The following is a 13,488-nucleotide window of genomic DNA, read 5'->3' as shown; positions in this document are numbered from 1 at the left end:
GTGGCTTGGCAGGCATATTTGTTGGTTGAATGAATGAATGAATGAATGTTTCTGACATAAAAGAGAAAATATTTAAGACTCCATGATCAAAATGGAGCTAGAAAATATTTTTAGAGCACTTCAATGTAGAAATGATTCCTTGCCTCGGCACACTATTGCATAGTTTTGGGTTTACAAAGTGATTTAGCATTTAATACATGATTTGATCATCATAATCCAGGATGTCAGACAGGCCAGATATATTATTTCATTTATTCACTCAATCAACATGTGTTAAGTTATTGTTACTGTGGTCAGTCTGTTAGTAATTTGGCAGATAGGAGTACACGTAAGATGTGATCTACTCTTGTGCCCTCAAGTTCACAGTAGAGTGGAGGGTGTATATATACACACACACTGGTACAGATAATGACACCAAAATATACATTTAGACAAATAATTACAATAATATATGGCGAGTGTTAATGGAGGAACCAAGAATGCACATGAGATGTTGAGTAATTTGCCTTTGGCAGCCAGAAAAGCTTCACAAAAGTGATGACATGTTAAATGAAGAAAAAGAATTTGGCAAATATCCAAAGATACGGGAAGACTTTCCAGAGAAAAAAGTAGGGCAAACACAGAACATCATTTGATACAGTAGAACAGAAAATACTTGCTGGTCAGTGGCAGAATATGAGACTAGAAAGAAAGTTGAGGGTTTCCCTGGTGACGCAGCGGTTACGAGTCCGCCTGCCAATGCAGGGGACACGGGTTTGAGCCCTGGTCCGGGAAGATCCCACATGCTGTGGAGCAACAAAACCCGTGCGCCACAACTACTGAGCTTGTGCTCTAGAGCCCACGAGCCACAACTACTGAGCCCGCGTGCCACAACTACTGAAGCCCGCGCACCTAGAGCCCGTGCTTCGCAACAAGAGAAGCCACCGCAATGAGAAGCCCACACACTGCAAGGGAGAGTAGCCCCTGCTCGCCATAACTAGAGAAAAGCCCGTGCGCAGCAGCAAAGACCCAACGCAGCCAAAAGTAAATAATAAATAAATAAATTTATAAAAAGGAAAAAAGAAAGTTGAGGCCCAGTCATCAAGGGTTGGGAAGCATCAAGCTTGAATCTTGCCTTCCAGGCCATTGGAGCCATTTAGAAATGTTAATGGGGGTGCGTGTATAAAACGTTTAGACATGCATTTTATTACCCAGATTTCCAGAAGAGGAATCTGAGCAACAAAGGTTAGATGACTTTTCCTGGGTTATAGGGAGAATAATAGGAAAGGCAAGTCTTTGCTGGATTGTAAATGGAATGCCAAATGTCTACTTCCTGCTCAATGCTTAATCATGAGAGACAATATTTGTCATGTGGAAAAAGAGTTGATTATAATCAGACTGGAAAGTCATGTACCTGAAAATCTTTAGAAGGGAAGATATAGGGGAAGGAACAAGATAGAAGAGTAGGTATGAAACAGTTGTTATCAGCCTGAATCTGTTTTACATTTCATTCCAGACCCTGCAAATTAGCACCAACACAATGAATCTTTGTAAATTAATGAAGGTAACAGCGGGAAAGAATCAATCAGCCACTCTTGTTCCAAAACCCTCCTAGGTAATAACCTGAAATGAACCTGGGAGTCATGACCCCGCACTTATAGCCTGCTTCATACTCTTTGAACAAAAACAATTAAATAATCACATTCCTCATGGCCCAACTTCCTGAATGTATTAATTAGATTAAAACACAACTTGTCAGGATCCCTTGAGAGGAAGGGGTTTGCTGAGTGCACTTTCTCCTGCCCTCCAGCTTCCAATGGCACGTCCTGCTTTCATATGGAGGGAGCCTGTACCTGCCCAAGCAAGCCTCTTTGCCACACACCTGATCATACGCCTTCTGGACCTGGCTCCCTTACACCTTCTCTTACCTGGACTCCTCCTCTGATGGCATTCTTCCTCCTCTACAGGACAAACATCTCCATTTCAGTTCTAATTGGGTTACACATCCTCTCTTAAAGTATAGAGGCCAGTTGATAACTCTTCTTGGCTCGATTTCAACATTCATTCCATCCATCCATCCATCCATCCATCCCTCCCTCCCTCCCTCCGATCTCTGAGAGATGGGCTCAGATCCTGGTACTGTGACTTCCTATCTCTGTGATCCTAAACAAGTTATTTAATCTCTGTGGCTCAGTTCCATCATCTGTAAAATGGAAATGATAATAGGTCATACCTTGGGTGGCTTATATGAGGATGAAATGAGTTAATTGCTGTGAAGCAATTCGAATAGGGCCTGGCTCATTTAATGAGCAACTTCTCCTTAGTAGGATTTTGGGGATTCAAGTATGAAAATGGCGCTGTTCCTGCCACAAAGTACTAAAACACAAAACAGATCCAACCATACATCAGGTTGAATGCGGTGACAGAGAGGTACATGTGGCATCCTGAGAGCACAGTGGCTGGGATGCCTGCAGCTAGGCCAGGGTGCTCCCTGCCAGGGCTTCTGCGTGTGCTGCCACTGGTCTTGTGATGCTCTTGGGATAAACCTTAACAACTGTATTCCCTCACTTCAGTCAGGTCTCTGCCAAGTAAAAAGCCTTTTCGGATGCTCTGACCTAAACTATCAGCACCCGCTGCACTGCGTCATTCTCTGTCCCTTTCCTTGTAGTATTTTTCCTCATGGCATTTATTACTAGCTGGCATTATGTTATGCATGTACCTGTTTATTTGTTTATATCAGTTGTTCTCAAAGTGTGGTCCATGGAGCCAGGAAACTTACTAGAAATGCAAATTCTTGGGCTCCATCCCAGTCCTAGGAAATCAGCATCTCTGGATGTGGCATTTAGCAAGCTGTGTTTTAACCGTCGCCTGTAGGTGATTTGGATTCTTCCTAAAGTTTGAGAACCACTGGCTTATAGTTTGCCTCCACGGGAGAATGACAGCTCCTTGAAGTGCAGACTTTTCTGTTTACTGGTGTATCCCTGGCGCTTAGATCCGCATCTAACACAGAATAGGTGTTTAATCAGTATTTGTTGAATGAACAAATGGGTGACTACATCTCACTTGGGGGCAGAGCCAAAGTCATTTCTCTATTGCCCAGCTCTATTTTCTTTCACAACCTGGCTGCAAGATATAATTTCAATTTTAAAAAGACCGGAATGCTATAAAAAAAAATTACCAGTATGCTAATATAAAAAGTTAAATCATTTATGTTCAAGGTAAAAGACAGTGGATTTTTTGGATCTGTATGTTGATATACATGTATCTTTTTGCTGGAGAAGATACTTAGAATATGCTTAGTATTTATATAGATAGAGAAGGATATACATAAAAACAACTGTCAGAAGCTCATTAAAGCACCATCTTTTGAGCTTAAGTTTATGCTGAAGCTGGTTTCCTAATACTCGGGAGACACAGGGATAAAGAGTTTGATAGAAATCCAGTTTGCAGCAGAGTTTTGCAAAAGAAAGAATCCTCGGACTTCCCTGGTGGCTCAGTGGTTGAGAATCCACCTGCCGATGCAGGGGACATGGGTTCAAGCCCTGGTCCAGGAAGATCCCACCTGCCGAGGAACAACTAAGCCCGTGCACCACAGCTACTGAGCCCGCGTGCCACAGCTACTGAAGCCCACGCGCCTAGAGTCTGTGCTGTGCAACAAGAGAAGCCACTGCAATGAGAAGAATGTGCACCACAACGAAAAGTAGCTCCCACTCACCGCAACTAGAGAAAGCCCGCACACAGCAACGAAGACCCAGCGCAGCCAAAAATAAATAAATAAAATTTAAAAAAAAAAAAAAGAATCTTCAACCTGACAAGAATATGTCTGTATCCACTACAAACAGCACAAGTATATCAATGGGAAAGGAGGCGGGAGGAAGGCAGGCATTGAAGATGCAGGCAGAGGGAATAGAGATGGATGCTGGTGCTAAAGATCTATGGCCTTATTTTTCTCAAGAAAGCAGGTATGCTCTCTCACCTGCTAACACCATAGCAACAAGCCCACATCATTGACTGCCCCTGCAGTTCTGAGGTGCATCCTTGGCAAGTTAAGAAGCCAAAGATAAGAGAAAAAGAAAGCTTCCCCTGGAGAGAAGGTTGAAGATGGATGGTTAAAGCACTCCATGTGGTGACCCGGTGCTCAGACAGCAAGTCATTCAAGTCCATTCCTGAAGAAGGAAGTGGGCAAACCCAGTCTGTGGTTAAATGTTAACGTGTGTGGGGTGGAAAGTCAGGGTGGGGCGAGGCTGCAAGTCACTTTAAAGACCAGCACCTTAGCAAATACCAAAAGCATCACAAAATGCAAAGCAGCTTGTTCTAAACATGAGATGTTTCCCTTCCTCCCAACATTTGATGTGTTTGATCTGAGCTTAGTTGCACAAACAGCAAGAGCAAGAAAAGGGTTGCTGTCTCAGGCCTTACTGTTAGCACCTTTAAATTGGGTTTAAACTTCCTTTTTTAAGTTACTTATTCTCATAATTTTATAGATGCCATAGGCTTCTAACGTATTACTTTAAATAATGGTGTATGAAAACTTCTTGGTGTTGGGCACTCTTTTTAGCAAGTATAGGCTAGGTTCTGCTGAATTAAGGTATCTACCTGATTAGAATGACTTATCTAAAGTTTACTTATTGTTCAAGCTACATGTTCAGTGAAGTCCAGGGAAGGGAATGCCTCAAGCATCCTTTCTAGGTTGGGTTGGCATATCCTTCTAACTGGACCCACTATTATAACCTATACAGTCAACATCCCGTAAAATACCTGCCTAGCAACCTCTCACTACCTTTAAAAGATGACTTTGATCCGGAGCTGCAGATTTGGCAGTTCTCATTTGTAAGAGAGAAGACATTCTACGTGAGAAGAACAGTATAACGAAAGCAAAGAGGCTGGCTTTGAGTAGATTCTATATTTAAGATAGGCAAATATTTCTCCTTAAAACAGCAATCTCAAGGCATTTTTTTAGACACATGGGTCGATGGCCAGTAAGACACTGTGGTTCCTGATACCCTCCATCCCTTTTCTCTAAAGCATGACATTCCCATAGCAACCACGCCAGGACAACAGCTCTTTCCTTCTGCCTTTTGAAGGTTGGAGGTGCTTGGGAAGGTGGAGAGGAGGGAAGTGAAATGGAAGCAGCGTGCATGTAGCTACTGAGTGCCAGGGCCTTGGCCATCTGCCTTTCAGGCCATATTCATGCCATTCGTTCCTGAAACATAAGAAGTTTTATTTCCACTTTACAGAATACACAAAGTTCAGTTCATTTTAGTAAAATAAACAAAACCAAACAGAAGATTGATTCTAAGACTCAGGTTTGTTCAGTTTTCAAGATAATGCCAATTCCATCACACTCCTGTTACTCTAAGTGTGGTCCTCGGGACCCCTGGCCTGGGTACCATCTGGGAGCCAGTTAGAAATACAGAATGTCAAGGCCTTACCCAGGCCTACTGAGTTAAATCCACATTTTAACAAACTCCTCAGGTGATTCATAAAGATTTGAAAGTTTGAGAAGCCTATAATGTTTTATCTCCTCAAAGACTAGAGGACTAGTCATTGAACAGACCACGAGGACTGTTTGTTTGTTAATATCACTCTGAGGAATGTCAGTTTTCCAAGGTGAGCTAAAAAAAAGTACTTAAGTCAAATGCGTTTTTGCTTTTCATTCATATTCCAGAGCTGTTTAAAGTGGGGTCTGCTGAAAACATGTTTCTTAAACATTTAACTCCCAAATTACCAAAATACTAGTAAACGCCATAGAGGTCTTTAAAGTCCCATTCGTTTTTAATAGGAAGTGACAACCTGTTGGATGGGAGATGGTACAAGGTTGTGAAGTAAAATAATTGAAGCCTGAAAATTAAACCCTTAAAATTATAATGACTTTCAATCTCAGGATAATGAGATGGAGAAAATGTTTATTCTTTTAGCATCTGGTAGGAGATTTCTCTTAGGGAAAGACCAGCCAGTATACTGAAAAATATGGGTATCCCCTGCTATCTGAAAGCAGAGCATTCCTATGAAAATTTTCTGAAGCTGAAATGGCTAAAGCGAAGAAGCAGTTGCCTAAGGACACCTCTTACTAAAAGAAGCACAGAATAACTCGAGATAAAGCACAGATGCTCACAGACACAGGTCAGAGCTACGCTGGCTTGATGCTGAGACGCTGAATGTAGTTACTGCAGAAGGGGCTTGGTGGGGCTACCCTACCTGCTCAGAGTATGCAAGGCCTCTGTAACGCTCCGTGCAAAACAAGCACTGAATGTTACGTTCATTTTTCTCCTTTTTTCGCAAAAGTGAAATTCCTCTTTGACCTTCGGTTCGCAAAAACAGGTAGTAATATAGGTCTTTCGTAAACACAAAGTGGCGTAAAGCAAACTTTTGAAAAGCGGGGTATACCTGTATATAGAAAAAAATGCCCCCTTGACATAGTTGAGTTCCTAAGGGATGTAGGTAGTGCTGATGATGTGTCTTCCAATGTAGGGAACACTTCTGCTTTATAGGAGGCAAGGGGAAAAAAGGGAGAGAGAAGAAGAGAGAAAGATAGGAATTCTGTGATTCTTTGGGCTGAGTGACGTGACTCCTTACAGTGAAACAATGAATTCCAGTCCAGTGCTGGGTGTGACTGAGTTTCTTTTAGAAAATGATAAAGGGGCTTGGGGGTTAGTTCTGCTTTTAGGTTTATGTGGGACCAGTTCAGAAGCAGGAGATGAAAATAGAATTGTTAGCTCTTGAGCATTTTGCTAAAATCTTGGAGAACACTTTGGACAGTCCCAGCGATGGAATTCAGCAGACTTGAGGAAATTCATCCTAGGAAAAAAAATGTTCTCACTGGCTGCAGGCTTGTACATCAGGCAAACATGTGGCTTTCCTCCTTGCGTTACCATAGTAACGTTTGGGAATTTTGTTGTTGTGGTTAGTAGATCACATCTCCACCAAATGTTGAGAGTCATCCGCCAAATAATGATGCAGATTTTTAAATAATCAGGAGTTCACTAGGCAGTATGCATTATGGGGGTTTAGGTAAAACAGGGACATCTTCAAGGGGGCTGGAAAGAGAGTCCTTCCAAAAACCCCCTTCTTCAGGGAGTGCCTTAGCATTATATGTCATTGGTTAAGCCCTCCTGAGCTTGCCAGTTTCCCTTATTTGCTTTGTTCAACAAGCCTTGTTAGTGTCTGGTCTCCACCTGGGGTCTGAGGTGGACCTACCAGGACATTAGCATCCCATGAGCCACTAATCACATTTGAGAATGAAAGAATTCAAAGCATTCAAAATCACACACACACACACACACACACACACACACAAAAGCAGATGTAATTGAGAGCCAAGTTCCAAATATTTTAAGAGGGTTGAGCATCAGGCTAGGTAAATTGCCCAAAGTTCTAGCCAGGGCTGGAAAAAGACAATGAAAAAGGTCAAAAAACATACACAAATGGAAAATAGTCTTAGGCTGTGTAATGGATTAGGTTGTGTGCCCTGCCAAAAGATATTTCAAGTCTTAAAACTTAGAACCTCAGGACGGAAACTTATTTGAAAATAGGGTCCTTGGAGGTGTAATTACATTAAGATGAGGTCATACTGGTTTAGGGTGGGCCCTAGATCAAACGACTGGTGTCCTTAGGAGGAGTGGAGGACTCATACACAAAGGGACAAACACAGACAAGAAGGCCTTGAGAAAACGTTGGCAGAGACTGTAGTGATGCAGCCACAAGCCAGGAAAAGCCTGGATCCACTAGGAGCTGGAGGAGAAAAAGATAAGATTCTTCCCTAGAAACTTCAGAGGAAACAGTGCAGCCAAAACCTTGATTTCAGATGTCTAGTCTCCAAAAATGTGTTGATAAATTCTTTTCAGACACCCAGCTTGGGGTCCATTGTTACAGCAGCCCTAGGAAGCTATACAGGCTGGAGTGTCGTTTGGGGACCATATAGGCAAATACATCTAGAGGTGGGCAGGTTCTATTTACTCATTTGTATTTCACTGACTGCCTAGTTCAGATGTCCTGTAATACTACGCTGCATTGTAAACGTTCATTCATATGAACCCTGGACACTCTACTCCCTGATAACAGAGGTCATGTCTGTCTTGCTCAAGGTATATCCCCAGCAGCAAGCCCAGTGCCTGCCACGTAGTAGTTATTCAATAAATCTGTTCCGTTGAATCAGTAGGTTGACCTGGGTCACGGGCAGATGGGGAGGACAGAAGACAGTGTGCACAAAGGTCTTCTTGATGCTGAGGTTCCCTGCCATCAAAGCAGAAATTTGCTTCTTAGAATACCTGGCCTCTTGCATTGGCTCCGTCTTCCTCACTTCTGTTCCGCTTGCATTTGGATGTGGTGATATGCCTGTGGAAGCAGAGAAAACTCTGTACCCTGTCTGTGTGTGCACAACATCACTATCAGTATCTCAAACGATCTCCACACTTCTGTATGCCAAGGGTTACCACATACGCACTGGCATCCTCCAGGATCTGTAACCTGGATGCTGCCAGCTGTTGGGATTCATCATCTTGACTATTCACAGGCCTCTCCCTTTCAAAAGCCGGTGGGTCTGATGGATGAGATGGCCTCTCCCAGGGGCTCTGCCTGCCCGCGATGCAATTTTGCAAGTCTAGCAAGAACTGGCTTTCATTTCAAGCACATCTCAAGGATGGAGACCTTTAGAGGGGAAAACAAATTTGCCAAGGACGAAAGACTCCAAAACTCCAGGTAATAAATGGGGTCTGAAATAAGTTTTCTCTTCCTCCTTTCCAACACTCTGCCCTAGTCTAACGCCATTAAGTCTGTGCCTAGTTAGTGGCATTGAGCAACAAACACAGTTCACAGTGTATAAAGTATAGGTGTTGCTTTTGGTATTTTAGTATCTTCTTCATGGTTGCTACAGAAAATTGAGGTTTAATCAATCAATAGTTTCATCAGATAAGGAAAGGCCGTATCCAAAATAAATAAGGAATACAGGTGCTCGCCACACAGGAATTGTGTGCTGATAATGGCTGAGCTGTGCCCTTGTACAGACATGATGAAGCATAGCTGCTTCCTCAGCCTAGCGATGGGTCTTGACTCTTCCATCCAGAACTAGCATCATCCCAGCAGGAAAGACTCTTCAGAACTCCTCAAGGTGACCTTGATATACCCACTTAATAAGAAAAATAAAATACGGTCATAGTGACTTAGCCTTTATTAACCAATCACAAATGATTTTTCACACTGCAAAAAAAAATCAAGTCATAATTTTACTTAGATACCGCCGGAAGATGATCAGATGCCTCCCATGTATTTCTTTCTAGATTTATAAATACAAAAATATGTGTATCACACACAAATATGTGTGGGTGAATAATGCTTTTCCCACAGCTAATCAGCATCTTTATTTCAAAGCAAGATTCCTTCTAATAAAGTAAATTCACATGTTATGCTCAGAATTCACATTTCTTCATTCAGGATTCTATTGAATCTTAAATGAGTTAATGTGTATGTGAACACTTAGAAGGGTGTCTGGTTCGATAAAGGCCATTCATTATCATGCTTGCTTGTATCGCTATTTATTCAACTAACTATAAGTGTTTATTGATCATCTATATTTCAACACAAGGAATAAGAAAGTGGCCATCTCTGCTTTTTTGGAGTTTAAAATGTAGAGGAAAGACAAACACTAAATATCATCACACTCTTTAATCCAGAAGAGGTGTAGTCCCACTGTGAGAAGAGATTTACATTGATATTCAATATAATTATGCCCCAGGCCTCCTTCTGAACTATAGGCGCCTTAAGAAGGGCAGACTAATATTGACTTGAATGTAGCCGTCAAGGCCCCCTTTCCACAGAGGAGTCATAGGCCAGTTAAACTGTCCTGGCTTCCTGCCATCCTTGGACCTCTCTACCCTTCTCCCTCGCCAGCATCTACTACTTTGTTGACAGCTCTCTGTAATTCAACTGACCTTTTGTCAAGCAGTGCACAGTCTTCCTCTCCCTTCTCATATCTAATATCATTATAAGAAACGTCATCATCTATGTTGATAATTCATCCATTCTCTTATTTTAACTTTCCTTCACCTCCCTGACTTCCCCAGACATCACACTCCACTCCTTTTCAGGAACATTTTCTAATATAGTCAATTGGAACCGCTCCATTCCTGAAACGAGTTTTCCCATATATAAAATTTTAAATGTCAGCCTTTCAGGCTTTGACCATGACTCCCTCTCCTCTGAGATTTCTCTCTGCCTTGTTTCCACCAGGCCTGCTCTTTGGCTTTACTTGTCCTCTAAATCTCTGAAACTTTCCTTTGCTCCAGAAAAATTCTTGTCCTTCTCTTAGTTTTCCTTCAGCCCCTATTGAGCCTAGGTCCCTTGACACATCTGCAGTGAATCCTTAATGTCCTTGGGCTACATTTCCACCTGTATGCCCAGGCATCCCACCAGAAGAAGGTGCCACAGCCCCATGAAATGGTACCATTACACTTTATACTCTTTAATGATATCAGCTAATCACACCGTGCCACATGGGGGTTCCTTTGTGTATTTCTGGACGTGTTCTCACCACTCTTCCTGAACTACATGCTTGTGTCCCCCACCCCTCCAAATCCATATGTTGAAACCCCAACCTTCGATGTGATGGTATTTGGAGGTTGGGATTCGGGGAAGTAATTAGGCTTCGATGAAGTCATTGGAGCCGGGACCGGGGTGGGTAATGATGAGATTAGTGTCTTTATGAGAAGAGGAAGGGACCAAAGCTCGCTCTCTCTGCCATGTGAGGAGACAGCAAGAAGATGGCTGTCTGCAAGCCAGGCACATGTCTACCAGCAGCTTAATCTCAGACTTTCCAGCCTCCAGAACTGTGAGAAATGGTTTTTTGTAAGCCACCCAGTTTATGCAATTTTATTATAGCAGCTCAAACTAACTAAGACATCCCTTAACCAGTCTTTCCAACTTTTCTCCATCAGAATATTTTTGCTTTGCTCTTTTAAGGACAGAATTTGGTCCAGGTCATCTGATTCATCTCATTCTTTATTTTGTCAGATGAGGATTCAGAATATTCTTTATATGCTGATTACAGCAGAATCTGTTTTCTAGACCATATTTTTCTTCCTTTTGTATATTTCCACCAGTATATCCTGAACTGGACATCCAACATTCAATCTGTTATTACCTTGTAACCTTATTTTTTCTTCTGTGATCTTTCTACTACACTGTGTGACCAACCTCTGGATGCCATTAGATTCTAGATGCTTAAGAACCAGAATGACTAGTGGAAACTTTTGTCTGATATATTCAGAGAGCCTTACACAGAGATATTACCATTTAAAAGACAAATGAAAATCTTTTGACTCAAAACTTCTCATTCTCTCTATTAAGCAACTAGGGGATGATAAACACATCATATACCAGCATTTGGATTGTAATGAAATAACCATTATCCATCAGCCAATACTTGTTTTAAGATCAGGATGCTACATTCTAGCTATAAAGCAGACTTCTGCCATTAATGACTGTATGACTTTGTACAACTTATTTCTACTTTCCAAACTTTCAGTCATGTGGAAATTAAGGGAACTGGACTAGGTGATCCCTGAAGTTTTATTTCAACATAAAAGTCATTTAAAATTAGTATTTCTATCATTTTAGATATTTAGTAGAGTGTTTAATGTGGGTTCCGCACCGTAATACGTCCTGTGGAAAAGTGGAGAAAATATAAAATATTGAGTCTTAGACCCTGCTTTTGGGATAGAAATACAGTTTATGGGAGCACAAGTGAGGAAATCTGCATTCTAGTTCTAACTCTGGCACTAAGTTTTTGAATATCTGAGGGAAAGGTATTCCCTTTTCTCGGTACTGCCTCACTTTTCCCTTATATAAAATATGGATAATGAACAGTTGGTCTTTAAGTTCTATGATGCTATTGTCCAGCTACAAGAAAAAGATCAAGACATCAATTACTTCAAGAAGAAAACACAGTGGTACAAAATTTTCTCCCACAATCACTGAGCTGCTTCTAGTGAGGATACAGATGTTGAGTCATTTATTCAGCCACCTCTTTTAGAATGCTTGCTTGAGCTCTGTGGGAACTGAGCCAACGCTTCAGTGTTCTTCACTCAATGGCTTGTCAGTTCCCCTTTTAATGGTAACGTTGCACCCTCGATGAAGTGCTAAGGCACTTTTTTCCTTGCAAGATGAAAAGAGGCGGCCACAGACCTGGCACAACTTTGGGCTGCAGACATCCTTCCAAATCCCTCTTCTCTGAGGAGCCAAAGGATTCATTCAGGAAATGGATGACTGCCCAGCACAGAAGAGATCAGGAAGATTATCTCCCCTTACCTCCCTCAACTTTCCCCATGCTCTTGACGTTTGCATTTTCATAGTTCTCAAAAGGTTTATTATCCAGTTTCTCAAACTTTCTTTCAGGAGTAGGGAGCATAAAATTGAAATCTAATTAATTCAATGAATAAAAGCACATCCTCACTTCTGAAAACTTAATAATATTGAGGAATATATGAAAAAATATACTGTTCAAAGATATAGATGTCTAGGGCTTCCCTGGTGGCACAGTGGTTGAGAGTCCACCTGCTGATGCAGGGGACATGGGCTCGTGCCCTGGTCAGCAAAGATCCCACATGCCACGGAGCGGCTGGGCCCGTGAGCCATGGCCGCTGAGCCTGCGCGTCTGGAGCTTGTGCTCCGCAATGGGAGAGGCTGCAACAGTGAGAGGCCCGTCTATAGATGAGGGGGTCCACCCTCTGCTTTTATTTTTTAATAAATTTATTTATTTATTTATTTATGGCTGCGTTGGGTCTTCGTTGCTGCGCACGGGCTTTCTCTAGTTGTGGCGAGCAGGGGCTACTCTTCATTCTGGTGTGCGGGCTTCTCACTGCGGTGGCTTCTCGTTGCAGAGCATGGGCTCTAGGCACGCGGGCTCAGTAGTTGTGGCATGTGGGCTTCAGTAGTTGTGGCTCGTGGGCTCTAGAGCGCAGACTCAGTAGTCGTGGTGCATGGGCTTAGTTGCTCTGCGGCATGTGGGATCTTCCCAGACCAGGGCTCGAGCCCGTGTCCCCTGCATTGGCAGGTGGATTCTTAACCACTGCGCCACCAGGGAAGTCCCACCCTCTGCCTGTAAAACCTCATCACTTTCCTGACATCTGTTCAGTAGCTTCCTGTTGTATTGGGTTTTGGGGCCAAAAAGCTCAGCTTCAAAAGCTTAGATGACCTCACTTCCCTGTCTTTCCTCTTCTTCCTGCCTCTTCACCTCTCTGCCACCAAGCGCATACATTCTTCCAACAGATCTCTGTTGAATGTCTAAGAAACTGCATGGTGTGATGGCAGTGGCATTGGATTAGGAAGGGGTCACTTGAGTTCATGCTCCAGACCCAGATCTGTGACCATGGTAGAGTTGTTCTTTTCTCTGTGCTTCAGTCTCCCCATCTGTAACATTTTATTCCTCGGCCCATAATTAGGCAACCCAGGACAAACTGTGACAACTCTAATTGACCAGAAACTTTTTGAAGACAGAAACGATGGCTCTTTTATCTC

The sequence above is a fragment of the Grampus griseus genome (genome assembly GCF_964374135.1).
Source record: "Grampus griseus genome assembly, chromosome: 17".
NCBI lineage: Eukaryota > Metazoa > Chordata > Mammalia > Artiodactyla > Delphinidae > Grampus > Grampus griseus.
This window is presented reverse-complemented; position numbering follows the sequence as displayed.